The following is a 15,456-nucleotide window of genomic DNA, read 5'->3' as shown; positions in this document are numbered from 1 at the left end:
TGCTTCCTCTTCTGCTGCAGTCTCGGCCGCTCCAGCCACATCTGTAGTGATACCGGCACCTGCCACCCCGCAAACAGACGATCTGTCAGCAACACCACCACCTGGGTCACCAACAACCATCTCCACAATGTCCCGTGGAAGCGTTCAGCTTTCCATCTCCCAAACACTTGAGAGGAAGAGGAAGTACCCCCCTACCCACCCGCGATCCCTGGCCCTGAATGCCAGCATTTCAAAATTATTGGCCTTTGAAATGCTGTCATTCCGTCTGGTGGAGACGCACAGTTTTAAAAACCTTATGTCGGTGGCTGTCCCACAGTACGTCGTGCCCAGCCGCCACTACTTTTCCAGGCAAGCCATCCCTTCCCTGCACAACCAAGTGGGGGAAAAAATCAGGTGTGCACTGCGCAACGCCATCTGTGCCAAGGTCCACCTAACTACGGATACGTGGACCAGTAAGCACGGTCAGGGGCGTTATATCTCCCTAACGGCACACTGGGTAAATGCAGTGGCGGATGGGCCTGAGGCGGATAGCAATTTGGCGCATGTCCTTCCACCACCGAGGATTGCAGGGCGCTTCAGTTTGCCTCCTGTTCCTAACTCCTCCTACTCCGCTTCCTCATCCTCTACCGCCTCCTCATCCGGACAGCGTAACACCTTCACCACCAACTTCAGCACGGCCAGGGGTAAACGACAGCAGGCAGTTTTACAACTTGCCTGTTTGGGGGACAAACCACACACCGCGCAGGAGTTGTGGAGGAGCATGGAACAGCAGACAAATGAGTGGTTGCTGCCAGCGAGCCTCAAGCCCGGCCTGGTGGTGTGCGATAACGGGCGAAATCTCATAGCAGCTCTGGGCCTAGCCGGTTTGACGCACATCCCTTGCCTGGCGCATGTGCTGAATTTGGTGGTGCAGAGGTTCCTTAAAAACTACCCCGATATGTCAGAGCTGCTGCAGAAAGTGCGGGCCGTTTGTGCGCACTTTCGGCGTTCTCACCCTGCTGCTGCTCGCCTGGCAGCGCTGCAGCGTAACTTCGGCCTTCCCGCTCACCGCCTCATATGTGACGTGCCCACAAGGTGGAACTCCACCTTGCACATGCTGGAAAGACTGTGCGAGCAGCAGCAGGCCATAGTGGAGTTTCAGCTGCAGCACGCACGCGTGAGTCGCTCTGCGGAACAGCACCACTTCACCACCAATAACTGGGCCTCCATGCGAGACCTGTGTGCCTTGTTGCGCTGTTTTGAGTACTCCACCAACATGGCCAGTGGCAATGACGCCGTTCTCAGCTTAACTATCCCACTTCTATGCCTCCTTGAAAAAACAATTCGGGCGATGATGGAAGAGGATGTGGCACAGGATGAGGAGGAGGAGGAGGATGAAGAGGTAACATTTCCAAGGCTTTCAGGGCAGTCATTCGCAAGGGGCTCCGAGGGTGGGTTCCTGCACACGCAAACGCCAGGGACGCAATTGTCCAGCAGGGGCACAGTTCTGGAGGATGAGGAGGATGAGGAGGAGGAGGAGCTGGAGGAGGAGATGGAACCATGTTCACAGCAGGGTGGCACCCAGGCCAGCTCATGGCCATCACTGGTGCGTGGCTGGGGGGATACAGAGGACACGGACCATACACCTCCCACAGAGGACAGCCTTTCGTTGCCTCTGGGCAGCCTGGCACACATGAGCGATTACATGCTGCAGTGTCTCCACAACGACCGCCGAGTTGCCCACATTCTAACTTGTGCTGATTACTGGGTGGCCACGCTGCTGGATCCCCGTTACAAGGACAACGTACCGTCCTTAATTCACTCACTGGAGCGCGATCGCAAGATGCGCGAGTACAAGCGCACGCTGGTAGACGCCATGCTGCTGGCATTCCCATCTGACAGCGGGGCCACAGTGGAAGCACAAGGCAGAGGAGGAGGAGGAGGAGGTCGCCAACGCAACCAGGGCACCGCCAGCACCTCAGAAGGCAGGGTTAGCATGGCCGAAATGTGGAAAAGCTTTGTCAGCACGCCACAACAAACAGCAGCACCAGCAGCTCAGATGGAACGTCTTAGCAGGAGGCAGCATTTTACCAACATGGTGGAGCAGTATGTGTGCACACGCCTACATGTAGTGAATGACGGGTCTGCCCCCTTCAACTTCTGGGTCTCCAAATTGGGCACATGGCCTGAGCTTGCCCTTTACGCCTTGGAGGTGCTGGCGTGCCCTGCAGCCAGTGTATTATCTGAACGGGTATTTAGCACGGCTGGGGGCGTTATAACAGACAAGCGCAGCCGCCTGTCCAGAGACAATGTGGACAAGCTCACGTTCATTAAAATGAACCAGGCATGGATCCCACGGGACTTTTCCGTACCTTATGCAGAATAGCAATGGATACCGACCTTACCCACCCATTGTTCCATTTTTGCTCTTTCTCACTCTTTTGGGGTGTACCCTCATTTAAAATTTGTGAAAAGAAGCAGTGTTGGCTACCTCGTCCTCCTCCTCAGGGCCAGATTAATGTAGGGTCTATTGGAGCTGCAGCTCCAGGCCCCTACCTTTTATATAGGCCCCGGGTTGGCCATATTCACTGTTACCGCTCTTCTGTCACTTGTAAACACAGAAGTCTGGCTTCTATGCTCGCTTCCCCAGGCAGCACCCTCAGAACCTCCCCACACAGCGTGAAGGCCGGACAAGGAGGGACAGTTGGCGATGCATGGATGTGTTTATGGGCTTCAGAGACAGCATCCCATGTTGAATTAGGCATGCATGGCTGCACCCTTCCTCCTCTGGGTGCATGGCAAGGCACGGCCCTAAGGCCCTTCAAAATCCTCAGCACCAAGCCCATGATGCTGTTAATCCGGCCCTGGTCCTCCTCCACCGCCGCTTCCACCTACACCGCCCATAGGTGTGCGCAGCCTATTGCATTAAGGTGTGCACCCCAAAGTTGAAATACACATGCATGTGTTTGCCAGCAGGGAGAGTAATGTATCGGGGCCATGTACCTGTAGGCAAGGAGAAATAGAGCAGAGCAGGTCCCAGGGAGATCTTTCCCATCTCCTCACTGGCAATGCTATGTGCCCTAGGTGATTAGGGTGTGCCCAGGCACACCCAGCACACCCTGTGCGCACGCCTATGTCACCGCCACATCCACCACCACCTCAACCTCCCTCCTACTCCATATGGGCCTCGTCCTTCAGAGATGAAGAAGAACATTGTTTTATTTTTCTGTTTTTTTTTGTTGTTTTAAGTTATTTCCCTATCCACATTTGTTTGCAGAGCACTTGCCATGCTCTTAATTACGTTTTGCTGCCATTTGCAGCACTCTAGCCCTTTCCTTTGGTGTTTTAGAGCCATTTTAGTGCCTTAAAGTTCGGGTCCCCATTGACTTCAATGGGGTTCGGTGTCCGGGAAAAGTTCGGTAAAAGTCCGGGACACGGACCCGGACTTTTTTTTAAAGTTCGGCCGAACCCGTCGAACACGGACATCTAGGTGTCCGCTCAACCCTACACACAGGTGGACTCTATTTTTTAATTGGAGGACTTTTGAAGGCAATTGTTTCCACTAGATTTTAGTTAGGGGTATCAAAGTAAAGGGAGCTGAATACAAATACATGCCACACTTTTCACATATTTATTTGTAAAAAATGTTCAAAACCATTTATTATTTTCCTTCCACTTCACAATTATGTGTCACTGTGTGTTGGTCTATCATATAAAATCTCAATAATGGTTGTAACATGACAAAATGTGGAAAATTGCAAGAGCAATGAATACTTTTTCAAGGCACTGTATTTACAGCTCAACCTTTGTTTAGGCCATTGTGTATGTGCTCATGCCCTCCCCAGTCTTAATTAATAAATGAGGCTGGGTATAAAGGATATAGAAGAGCTTGCAATATTCTATGGCTTAAAGGGACCTCTTTTGTCCTATAAGGGAGGGATATAGGAGGTGGAAAAGCTTACAATCTAATATAGTAAAAAGGAGAGATACACTACACCACAATGCAATACTTTTAGGCAGGTGTTAAACAATGCTATAACTTAAAGGATTTTTTAAAATAAATAATAAATGCACATCTTTTTGCAGGTAAAAAAAAATGTGCATTTTTTTTTTTTTTTTTACTGGGAGCCTGGAAAGCATTGCTGCTGATCGTGGGTGCAATTCATGGCACTTGCAGACTCTGTGTGCAAGCTGTTTGGCCGTACATTGTAAGGCCAAGCAGTTACACACTAACAGGAAGCATCAATGAACTACCACAGCACTCAACAGAATCGTGGTAGTTCAATGAGACATACAAGCCAACAGCTGCAAAGGATGATGGACCTTGTAGTTTTCTATTCACAGAACTCTGTGAATGAATAATGCGACTGGGGGGGGGGGGGGGGCGGAGCCCCGCACAGCCACATTGTTTGCAGAGTGTGATGGAGAGCAAGACAGCCTTTCATAATGGGGAGCTGGGGGTGTGGGAGCCAGTGGATTTGTAACATGTTACATGTTGCACCCTGAATATGGGTGTAACAAGTTACAAAAGGTAAACTTATCCTTTAAGAATGCTTCCAGTAACAGAAGTGTTAATGTTTTTTTTTTTTATCAATTAACAAAATAGAAAGTAAATGAACAGAAGAAAAATCCAAATCAAATCAATATTTGGTGTGACCACCCTTTGCCTATAAAACAGCAATAATTATTTTAGGTACACTTGCACACAGTTTTTGAAGGAACTCAGCAGCTAGGTTGTTTCAAAAATCTTGCAGAACTAACCACAGATCTTCTGTGTATGTAGGCTGCCTCAAATCCTTCTGGCTCTTCATTAAGTCCCAGACAGACTCAACTGTGTTGAGATCAGGGCTCTGTTAGGGCCAAACCAACACTTCCAGGACTCCTTGTTCTTTACGTTGAACATAGTTCTTAATTACATTGGCTGTATGTTTTGGGGTTGTTGTCCTGCTGAAGAACACATTTGGGGTCAATCACACACTTCCCTGATGGTATGGCATGATGGATACGTATCTGCCTGTATTTCTCAGAATTGGGTATACAACTAATCCTGGCCAAATCTTGAAATGCAGCTCCAAATTTGCAAGGAACCTCAACCATGCTACACTTTTGCCTGCAGACACTCATTATTGTCCCACTATCCAGCTTTTCGAAGAATAAACTGCCTCCTGATGCAGCCAAATATTTCACATTTTGACTCATCAGTCCAGAGCACCTAGTGCCATTTTTCTTCACCCTATGAATTCTTGCATACTTGACTCGCTTAGCCTTGTTTGCATGTCGGAGTATGGCTTTTTGACCAAAATTTTCCATGAAAACCACTTCTAGCCAGACTTCTCCAAACAGTAGATGGCTGTACCTGGGTCCCACTGGTTTCTGCCAGTTCTGTGCTGATGGCACTGCTGGAATTCTTCTGATGTAGAGAATTAGGCATGATATGTCTTTTATCTGCTGTATTAGGTTTCCTTGGCCAACCATAGCATCTTTGGTCCTCAAAGTTGCCTGTTTCTTTGTGCTTCTTCAAAAGAGCTTGAACATCTTGAAACTCCAGTCTGCTTTGAAATCTTTGCCTGGGAGAGACTTTGTTGATGCAGTATAACTACTTTGTGTCTTGTTGCTGTGCCATGGGGTATGTCCTGGGATATGAAACTGTCTTCCACAACCTCACCCAGGTTGATTGTTCCTCACCCAGTTTTAAGCCTCATACACAGCTGTTTCTGTTTCAGATAATGACTGTATTTAAACCTACATATGAAATTGATTATCGTTAGCACCTGCTTAGCAGAATTATTTAATTATACACCTAAATCTAATCCTACAAAATCCCTGACTTTTTGCAAGTGTACAAAGTGTGCAAGTGTAAACATTTATGCTGGTTTGAAGCCAAAGGGTAGTCACACCAAATATTGATGTGATTTAGTTTTTATTCTTCTATTCACTCACTGTGTATTTCTTCACAAACAAACAATATTGACTACTAGAGGTAAGGTTGAATCAAGCAAATGCCAAAGACAAGCAATTAGGATAAATCAATATTAAGAAAACATCCAGTTAATGTAGTTTAAATGTTCTTTGATATAGGTGTATTATTACAACTTTGCTGGTTTCAGTGGCTGCTGGCTCTAGTAAGACGATGAGTGAGTTTGGGGTTTGTCCTGACCTCAACCAGATAGAACACCTTTGGGATGATTTAGAGCAAAGACTGCGAGCCAGGCCTTCTCGTCCCAACATCACTGCCTGATGCCTTACAAATGCACTTCTGGAGGAATGGTCAAACATTCCCATTAACACACTCCTAAATCTTGTGGACAGCCTTCCTAGAAAAGTTGAGAATTATGTAAAACGTTTGATCACTGATAAAGCACATCCATCCACTACTCTCATGGTTCAATGTAAGGTTCAATCATCTACTGCTAATCCCCATTTTTATTTATGGATTGTCTCCATATTTGATAGTCATTTCTTTAGCATGTGTGCGCTATTCTTCTTTTTTAATATACATGTCGTTTGGTTCATAGCTGCGACGGCTTTAGATATACATGTTCAGGGTTTGCTCCCCCAATATTTTGCTTGTTTATCATCCATCCACTACTCTCATGGTTCAATGTAAGGTTCAATCATCTACTGCTCCAGGTCCTTCTTCATATCCAGTTACATGTAATTCTTCTCATTCGTTGTCTAAAAAATGTTTACAACCAGCCAATGATTTGCTTCAGCACAAAATTCATCTTTCTTTGAAGTTTGCTCTTATACATACTTTACAGCCACTAATAGTGGTTAGTGCGGTCCCCGGTCATTACCACCTGCCACAGAGGTCAATATATGAATTGGCGACTTCAATAGTGGCGAGATAGCATCTAATTCATCTTCACTTTCTTTTTTAGAGATCGGTCCTTGCCCAAAACACAGGCTAAGAAGAAAATACACAGACGAGGGTGCAAAACTGTGGAAACTGTAAAGCTGTTTAATTTGTCCACCCACATATTGTCATCAGAGTAAATCTCCCCACTAAGTAGAGTTCTCACTTTTGCTCCAACTACACAACCCAACTCTGTTTTATTGTTTAAAGATCTTAATAAATGTATCTGTAACTTTACTCCTTAAAGATTCTTTAATTTAAAATCAAATTTGAATAAACATAAACCCCTAGATTCAGAAACTACATTGACAGTTTCAGACCCTTATGATTCTACTTTAGAAGATATTCAGAATAGTCTTCTCAGCATATATGACCCTTGCTCAGACTCTATAGATGTTGATCTAGATTTAGATTCAAACACTCACACAACATGTACAGACCTCATCCTCTATCATACATACTCGACTACAACCTAAATCAGTTTTTTATCCTACCCATTTCAAGGGACTATACCTTGAAGCTTTTTATAGAGTAATATTCTATGACTTTCAAAAATTGTGTCATCACTATACCGATAATAACAAATACCAATACCATAACCTTAGCTCTGGTGAAATGCTGGCTCTAAAACAATTTACCTATAATCCTAACATAGTCATCAAACCAGCAGAAAAGGGTGGAGGGGTTATAATCCAAAATTGAACAGACTATGTTTCTGCGGCCATGAGGTTATTTTCAGATTAAAAACATACAAAAAAAAAAAAAAAAACGTACAAAAATAATCTCCCCAAAGACCCTTTACCCACTTTCAAAGTAGAGGCAGAAGAACATATTCAGTAAGCTATTTGTAACAATGTCAAAAGTAAAAATAAAGCATCCTTCCTACGCAGAGACTTTTATAACATGCCATATTTCTAATATTTCTACTATCTGCCAAAAGTGCATAAAAATCAACAACATCTTCCAGGCAGTAAGAATGTAGCATCCATAAACAGCATTATGAACATCCATGAACAGCATTACTAGTGGCTTTTCACTATACATTGATTCCTTTTTACAATCACTATCTCAGAATCTCTAATCCTACATACGAGATTCCACTGTTGGAATTTCTGGTCGCCTACCCATGGGAAGATAGTTACTTATGGTTGTCTCTAGACTTAAATTAATTATGCACTTCTATCCCCCATGACATAAGCATGTTAGCCATAAAACATTTTTTATTACAGAACCCTATGCTATATTCTAAACAAGCAGCTTTTATTTTAGATGCCACAAACGTCTGCCTCATGCATAACTACTTTCATTTTGAGGGTGACTTCTATCTACAAACTCATGGCACAGCAATGGGGGGCCAATTTTGCACCCACATATGCCAACTTGACATTGGGGTATTGGAAGACTTTATTTATATGACAAAATAATCCCTTTCCACAACATTTTTTTTTTTCAGTGGATATATTGACAATATCATCGTCATCTGTGATGTCCCTCCCCCTTGATTAATACGTTTGTCACATATTGCAATAGCAACCAATTAGGTTTCTTCTTTACTCCTGATTGGAATCAGGATACTCTGGCTTTCCTAGACCTAGTACTTGGCCATGAGCATGACAATATCTTTTCAGATATCGGATCTCTGATGACATCACAGGAAGTGACAAAACGCATTAGATTGGAACGCACAGCATGACGCCGTTACGTTAGGTGGAACGCAAGCCGGAACCTCCTCTCACCACTCTGCAGTTAGCTTGTCTGGGACGTACAGCCTGTCACATTTACTGCTCTGCATTGTTTTATATGCCATTTTTTACCCACGGATTGGGAATAAAAGCCTTTTAACAATACTTCACTATCCGGAGCATTTTTCTGTTTTTTTACCCTGGCCCATAGCCTATGAGCTGAGAGGAGAGGAGGAATCCTACACCACCCTACTACCAGAGAGCCCAGGGGGGAATCCATTTTGGCCCTGGGGGCTACACAAGCACAAGTGGTCTTAATGCTATAAGGCATATGAGACCCACTATTTCTGGTAAGTCACCCAATTTACCCTTTCCACAGTGGAGAGTATATGTGTGAGTATATCACCTGTGCCACATATATGTCACAAAGGAGGATTGAATAAGACCCACACTGAACACCTGCACTTTGAGTATATTGGATGAGCATACCTTCACAAAGAAAATTCTTTTGAACTTTTGATCACTGCAGTCACTGTATATGGACTTGAATTAACCCATATGGGTCACGTGCACCTTTAACCAAACACCACAGTGTATTTATTTATTTATTCTCACTAATATTTGCACAAAATATTTAAGTACTGTATCTATTTACATTTTTTAAGCCCATTTGATGTTATATATTGGTTTAATATTATGGATATTTATTTATTTATTTATTTTACATAGCACCTTCAATATAATTTGAACACATCACAATTGTTTACACGTATATGTGATGAGGGTTGTTTAAATATTTCCAGCAAGCGCTGTAGGTAGCCTTAATATAAGGCTATTGCTGACACTTTTCATTACTATTCTATAGCTGCTGCTTTTCTACCCCACAATTACTTTATATTATTAACTACTTCCACACACTCCCTGGCGTGGGGAATATACCCTTGGTATATTTTCTGAAATTACAATATCTTTGCCTGCAACTATACTAAGCCCACTGTGGGTAATTTGTATTTACACTTTGATAGCTGTCATCACCCTCAGTGGGTGAAGGATATACCCAAAGGTCAGTATTGTCGGCTTAGGCAGAATTGCACTAGAGACTGCAATTATATTTCTCAGGGCATGCATCTCTGGCATACATTTTTGGAAAAAGGAAACCCAGAAACTCTGGTAGACCAGGCCCACACCACCTTTCTTCCTGTAAAACCACCCAAAGTTGACAATCCTCCCGAAAATCCACCTGTTAGATTCATTACTAGGTACCATAGTCAATACAAGAAAATGGAAACTATTCTAAATAAACATTGGAATATTTTAAAGCAAGATACCCATCTAAATCTGGTCCTTTGTGATAAGCTTAAAGTCACTTATAGGAGAGCTCCCACACTCAAAAATAAAAAAAAACACCTAGCAGATTGAAGTGCACTAAAGACAACAAAAAGGAATGTATCGCTGCCGAAAGGCACTGTGCAGAATCTGCGACTTTGTGAGACATGGACAAAAAACTTCACACATAAAGGAAAGACATGCAACATGGACAATTTTTACAATTGTTCCACCAACTATGTTGTGTATTGTCTTACATGTCCCTGTAAGCTACTGTATGTTGGTTGCACTATCTGTCTACTGAGACAACGCTTTGGCAAAACATTGTTACTTTGTTGAAAAGGGTTGTGACCAACACAGCGTGCCACAACATTTCTTAGAGGGCCACAATAAATCCATAACATGTTTACAATTCTGGATTATTGAAGCCATACCTAAAAACCTATCTGAAGCAGAACATTTCTCCAGATTATGTCAGCAGGAAACATTCTGGATATACACTCTAGACACCTTTGCGCCAAATGGCTTAAATGAAGAGCAAGAAATTCATACCATCCTGTATTAGTCATAATTACCTTTAGCCATCTTTTTGCTCATTTAGGTAATCTTTTATCCTTATATTCAGGTAATCAGATATTTTATATATAGAAAATATATACATCATATACCCTTAACTCGCATCAAGACCTACTGTAAGTACTGGCCAGTTTATTTTCCCTGGTAGACGTGCATATAAAAATGTATATCTTTTACAGTAGCTGAATTTTTAGATAATAAATTACAACATATTAACTGTACACATAACACTTAGCATCTCCTCCCTTTGTTTTTCTTCTACAATATGAGATTACAGCAAAGATAAGGAGTTATATCCTTCTAACACATTATAGTCGAGTCAGGTAAGCTACTAATGTATTTTTCATATTTATATATTATTACATTTATTATATAATACAGTTTTACAATGATTTATTAATAAAGTCCTCTCTTATATAATGTGTCATAATGGTATATACTGTGAACAAACCATCATCATTCATGTCAAAATGGTGCTTATATTATATTGTATATTTTTGTTTTCAGTAGATTAGATTACATTGTAACCTAGAGTATTTTATTTCAGCTACCCTCTTTCCCTGTATCAGTTGAGTAAGGAGCATGTTTGGTCTGCAGCTTCTGGTGTTACTCCTGTTTCCTGTGCTGACCTCTGATTCTGATCGGGCTTACTCCTGACTTACGTTGTTCTGCTTAATACCCCAACCTCGGCTTGTTTTGGATTCTTCTACTGCCTGCTGTTTTGCTTAATCTGCCTTAACGTTACCTACCAGGCTTGTCATACTCTTCACCTGCACTTCCAGTCTGCTTCAGTTGCTTCTTCGGTCTGCCAAGCTCCGTGCCAGCATACCCTCCATCAGCCTGTCTGCTGCACATCCTCCTGTTGATTGCTGCTACATGGATTACTGGACTGATTGCAGGCGCTCCTACATCTCCGTGCTCTGGTGGCTGCTGTCTCCACTTTAGTAACCCCTGAGCCGGTGCTGTATGAGAGGCCCTACTCTACACGTCAGGCTCACTGACGAGGTACCTGTCAGTATTATCAAAGCAGAGTTCCAGCTGTTTCTGTGTTTATTAAGTGTCAGCAGCTACAAAATGTCTTGCTTCTGACTTTTAATAAACACACACCCACCTGTCCCAGAATGCAGAGATGCATCCGCCCGAAGCCTTGCTCTTCTCCCTCTCGGCGGCACCGGCATCACTAGTGTGGGCACCTGGCTGTGACAGCTTGTGGCTTTACAGTTGGTTGGGCACTGCGCATGTGTGAGTCGCGCTGTGCATACTGAATGGTGTGTCAAACAAGAACTTCTGCTTGGGGCGCTGCGGGGGCACCGAGCAGAAGTGGGAGCTGGGTACCTGTCAAACGAGGTATCCTTTCCCCATCCAAAAAATGACATGCCAAATGGGGCATGTCAGGGGGTCAGGAGTACTTAAAGCGGAAGTTCCACTTTTGGGGGGAACTCTGCTTTAAATATTGCACTTAGAGGCACTGTTTCTTTCCTGCACTAGTTCACAAAGTTATCTTCACTCTTGAGAAGAGCTTTTGCCCTAAGTGTTCTATGCTCATTGGATGCCTGCCACCTGGCAGGCTTCTATGAACTTTTTAATGGACTAATTGAACTATTCCCTTCGTTAAAAAAGGTTTTACTTGCCTAATCCTGTGCGCTGGCATTTTATCATTTTTTTCCCAGAAGAGTTAAAGCTCTTAAAGCTGCAAAGGGTGGGCTAACTCAATATTGAACCCTACGGATTAAGACTGGGATGACATTAAAGTTCATGTGTGTGTAAAGGCAGACGCCCCAATACTTTTGGTAATATAGTGTGTGTGTGTGTGTGTATGTATGTTTGTATGTATGTATGTACGTATGTATATATATATATATATATATATATATATATATATACAGTATATATATGTATATGTGTATGTATGTACAGTATGTATTTATGTGTAGAATGACATGCATTTATGGTATTTTTTTAGTTATTAAATACAGTATATGCATTCCTATTTATGTAGGCAGGACCCTTAAGGTCTTTTTACATACTGGCTGACCACAACTGTAGGTACAAGGCTTTTTAAATTTAACCACTTGCCGACCGCTAGCAGTACATATACTGCGGCAAGTGGGCTCTATTGTATGAAACAACGTACCTGTACCTCCGACAGCACACGCGGTGATTAGCCAGAGGGGAAGCCAATTGTCGCTGCCCATATGCAATCACTCCCCAGAGAGACAGAACGGCGGTCTGCCGATGTAAACAAGGCAGACCGCTGTTCTGTCAGAGATGAACACAGGAATCTTGTGTTCCTGCCTATTTAAGAACACAAATCTCTGTGTTCATTTAGTGAGTCCATCCCCCACACGGTTAAAAAGCATCCCTTAGGGACACACTTAACCCTTTGATTGCCCCTGGTGTTAACCCTTTCCCTGCCAGTGTTATTAGTATGTAACAGTGCATATTTTTAGCACTAATTACTGTAGTAATGTCACTGGTCACCTCAAACATGTCAAAAGTGTCATTTAGGTGTCTGATCTGTGCGCCTCAATGTTGCAGTCCTGCTAAAAATCACTGATCACCTCACCACCATTACTAGTAAAAAAATAAATAAATATTAAAAATACTAAAAATGGCATAAATCTTCCCCCTAGTTTGTAGATGCGATAACTTTTGCGCAAACCAATAAATATACACCAAAATTATGTAGCAGAATACATATTGGCCTAAAATTATGAAACAGTTTGATTTTTTAAATTTTTTTTATTGGCTGTGTTTTATAGCAGAAAGTAAAAAGTATTGTTTTTTTTTTTTGTCGCACTTTTTTGTTTATAGTGCAAAAAATAAAAATTGCAGAGGTAATCAAATACCACCAAAAGAAAGCTCCATTTGTGGGGGAAAAAAAGGACATCAATTTTATTTGGGTACAGTGTCGCATGACCGCGCAATTGTCAGTTAAATAATGGCCTGGTCATGAAGGGGGTAAAACCTTCCAGTCCAGAAGTGGTTAATCTAATTGTATCTGTCTTATTGATTTTTTGTTATTCTTGTCAAAATTATCTAGGGCTTTTTGCATAGCTTGTATTGACTGATATGATGCATGCTTTGTTAGTTCTGTTACCATGGTGCTTGAGGAGTGACACTCCCATTTGCCCCCACCATTGTCTATATTGACCCATAGAAAGATGGCTCCTGGTCATGCCTGATGAAGGAGCATACATGCTTTGAATGCGCGCCCCACCCACTCAATATGGACCCCGCAGTGACGCCGCTTCCATGTTCGTAGTGTACCTGAGCTACCAGGAAGCGTTGAGAGCCACCGGAATGATCTATTTTACATTCGCTAGTGTCACGAAATCCAGACTCAGAGCAAAAGAACCTCTTTTATCTTGTAAATTACTGTCTGACATTGGAAATACATATCTCAAATTGCTACACTCAGGTGTTCTCCTCTGTCTTTTTGTGCATTTTTTCACACTTTCCTAAGACTGGGTTCAGTTACGAATGGGATGTGGGTTTCTCCACATCCAATTCACATGACAGGAGACTGTGCCCGACTCTCAGTTCGGACCTGAAACAGTACAAAGGGATGCACCGGACCCCCTGCTACGAGCTTCTCTGAATTCAGTGTAAACCCAGCCTAAAACTTTTGCACTGTACTGTATATGATATATGTGGACAAGTCAAAGTTGTGGGTGTCTATAAAACAAGGTTTATGTCCAGGATTTTTATTTACCTTTCCATAAACAAATAAAAATAATAATTTGGGAACATGTGCCATGGTCTTGCCTTCCCACTTAGCCTAAAGCCCCGTACACACGATCAGATTATCGAACAATCTGTCGTCCATTTTTTGTGGCATGCTAGTCTGATGTGGAAAGTGAAGAGGTTATTTTCATACGAATTTTCCCGTAAGACAGAATTCTACTTCAGAAGTGATGTCATGTGTTGGATTGCTCTGTATGTGTTCTTTCGTCTCTGAGCATGCCTAGTCTTGCTCTTAAGATTTTTTTCCGTCTAAATCTGTACTATTGAGACGAAAATCGGACGTTGTATTACGGACGACAAAAATTATATAGCCTGCACATCAGGATGTTGTCAGCCAAAAAGTCTGCTTTGGCTGTCGAAAGCACCATACTAGCAATCCGAAAATCGGCAGATCGGTCGTCGGACGAATTTTCCCTACAGATTTTCTTATCGTGTGTAAGGGCCTTTACTTCGCACAATGCTGGTTTCCAGATGGGCATGTTTTCATTTGAACGAGCTGCTGTACCTACAGAAAACACAGGAAAAAGATCCCTGCACCTTTTTAAAAATTGCAGACACATGGAACCTGCTACATTTTGTATGTTGAATGTTATAATTTCTCGTGTTTCAAAAGCTATCCACACAGTTTAACATTTTTTTTTTTGTTCAGCCTGTAGGCTGAACAAAAGAACATTTGTATGTTCTGTTTAGCCTAGATGGAGGAATTTACACGGCTAGTTATTGTATTAGGGCAGCAGCAGCATCTGCCTGAATACCCCAAGTTACTGCATCTGATAGAATGCAATCACTGTTAGGCCAAGAATTTTAAACCCAGCTAAGTTGATTTTTAATTAACTTTTATCGAGTCGATTGATGCCAACAGGGCCACCCACAACTCGAAATCTGCCAGATTCAGCAGGAATTGGCTGAAATTCAAGCCGTGCATGGCTTAATTGTCTCTTTTAATTACTAATTACTAGAGATGAGCCGAATGTCCCTGGGTTTAATTTGAGGCAGATTCGCAGAACACAGCTAAAGTTTGGGAGCCAAGTCAGAAGTCCATTGAAATTAATGGGAACTGAATGTTAAAAAACAGTAATGGCCATATTCTAAGCTAATAGGCAAGAGATTGCCAAAAAAAATCCAAAAAACAGAATGGGTTGGGAGGCTTGAACTGCCCTAACAGACATACACCAAAGCAAAAAAAAAAAAATTTTTAACAAAATTCTGTTTGGTGGGAAATAGTGATTTCTTTTTAATGCTTTAAGGTCAAAATCAAAAATGCAAAACTTCTTGAAATAATATGCCTGG

This window comes from Pelophylax lessonae (genome assembly GCF_965119305.1).
Source record: "Pelophylax lessonae genome assembly, chromosome: 8".
Classification (NCBI taxonomy): Eukaryota; Metazoa; Chordata; class Amphibia; order Anura; family Ranidae; genus Pelophylax; species Pelophylax lessonae.
This window is presented reverse-complemented; position numbering follows the sequence as displayed.